Genomic DNA, 2,500 nt, shown 5'->3' with positions numbered 1-2,500 from the left:
AGGGGGCCCCGGCGCGCAGCTGCGCCGCCTGCCGCGTCCGTCGGCCGGCGCGCCTGCCACTGGCCGCCCCCACCAGCCGGCTGTAGCGCGTGCGCCCACGCACCGCGCTGCCAGCACGCCGGGCGGCCCCCCCTCACCGGCCGGGGACAGTCTCACCCAGCCACCGCCGCGTATCGCCTCACACCCAGATCCCCTTTCACGTTCGTGGGCATGGTGGGTATCCCTGAAACAACCAGTTAATAGCTCGACCGATCGTCGCCAACACTGATTCACCTCTAGCGAGAACAACCGCACCACAACGGGTTACCTGTTGTTCATTTGCGTAACGTCACCAGCAAACGTAGACGTCCATCGCCATTTGCAACGAGTATTGCATGCCTGTGTCAGGTGTCACAACACACTACGTCTGCCCACATAGACGCAACAACATGTGCACGCCTCGAGAACACGTGGAAGGTAGCCCCCGTACGTATGCGGTGTCCATTGCGCGAACGACTGTCAGCCGGCCTCTGCAGGATGTCGCAGATGTGGAACGCGGTGCAACATGCTATCACGGTGTGTGAGAAGAGACGACTACGTCCGAATACACGCTCCACTACATCAACAGACTGCTCATGCTGATCGCCATCGAGGGCGTCCGTTCCTCCCACACGTCTGAATGGCGTACCACACTGCAATCCAGCTCTTATAGGGAGACGACACGTAGCTGCGTGCACAATATTTGGACTGTATGGTCTGCCGTTGCTAGGCGCAGTCGTCGTACGGTCACACATGTGCCACGATGTATCATTCAGTACATACGGACCAATGTGCAGTACAGTTTGTGGGTTTTGCGTACATCGGCGGACAGGTGACAGGCCGTACCACAACGTAGGCTGAGTACGTCGGCATGCGAAGGGCATTGAACATGCAAACTTCTCAACGACCAGCTTGCGAAGGCAGGGGGGAAGGGGGGGGGGGGGGGCATGTACGTCCTGCTGCTATCCACATTACAGTGTATAGCAGGAGCATGTGGAAAGTCAGCAACACCTGCAAGGTGTTTAACATGACGCGATACACAGGGGACCGGCAGTGCGAATAGCGAACTATATTGCGAGGGTTGCGGTTAGGCAACACTACACTAATTTAACGAGTTGCATAACAATTACAGAGCAGGTTAAGGCGCAATATAGGTTAGGTTAAGGCACAACATGGGTTACGTTAAAGCACAACATGGGTTACGTTAAAGCACAACATGGGTTACGTTAAAGCACAACATGGGTTACGTTAAAGCACAATTTAGGTTACGTTAAAGCACAATTTAGGTTACGTTGAAGCACAATTTAGGTTACGTTGAAGCACAATTTAGGTTACGTTGAAGCACAATTTAGGTTACGTTGAAGCACAATTTAGGTTACGTTGAAGCACAATTTAGGTTACGTTGAAGCACAAATTAGGTTACGTTGAGGCACAAATTAGGTTACGTTGAGGCACAAATTAGGTTACGTTGAGGCACAAATTAGGTTACGTTGAGGCACAAATTAGGTTACGTTGAGGCACAATATGGGTTAGGTTGAGGCACAATATGGGTTAGGTTGAAGGCACAATATGGGTTAGGTTGAGGCACAATATGGGTTAGGTTGAGGCACAATATGGGTTAGGTTGAGGCACAAATTGGGTTAGGTTGAGGCACAATATGGGTTAGGTTAAGGCACAATATGGGTTAGGTTAAGGCACAATATGGGTTAGGTTAAGGTACAATATGGGGTTAGGTTAAGGTACAATATGGGTTAGGTTAAGGTACAATATGGGTTAGGTTAAGGTACAATATGGGTTAGGTTAAGGTACAATATGGGAGGTTAGGTTAAGGCACAATATGGGTTAGGTTAAGGCACAACATGGGTTAGGTTAAGGCACAACATGGGTTAGGTTAAGGCACAACATGGGTTAGGTTAAGGCACAACATGGGTTAGGTTAAGGCACAACATGGGTTAGGTTAAGGCACAATATGGGTTAGGTTAAGGCACAATATGGGTTAGGTTAAGGCACAACATGGGTTAGGTTAAGGCACAATATGGGTTAGGTTAAGGCACAACATGGGTTAGGTTAAGGCACAACATGGGTTAGGTTAAGGTACAATATGGGTTAGGTTAAGGTACAATATGGGTTAGGTTAAGGTACAATATGGGTTAGGTTAAGGTACAATATGGGTTAGGTTAAGGTACAATATGGGTTAGGTTAAGGTACAATATGGGTTAGGTTAAGGTACAATATGGGTTAGGTTAAGGTACAATATGGGTTAGGTTAAGGTACAATATGGGTTAGGTTAAGGTACAATATGGGTTAGGTTAAGGTACAATATGGGTTAGGTTAAGGCACAACATGGGTTAGGTTAAGGCACAACATGGGTTAGGTTAAGGCACAACATGGGTTAGGTTAAGGCACAACATGGGTTAGGTTAAGGCACAACATGGGTTAGGTTAAGGCACAACATGGTTAGGTTAAGGCACAACATGGGTTA

This window comes from Schistocerca serialis, unplaced genomic scaffold (genome assembly GCF_023864345.2).
Source record: "Schistocerca serialis cubense isolate TAMUIC-IGC-003099 unplaced genomic scaffold, iqSchSeri2.2 HiC_scaffold_1145, whole genome shotgun sequence".
Lineage (NCBI taxonomy): Eukaryota > Metazoa > Arthropoda > Insecta > Orthoptera > Acrididae > Schistocerca > Schistocerca serialis.
Note: the sequence above shows the minus strand (reverse complement) of the source record.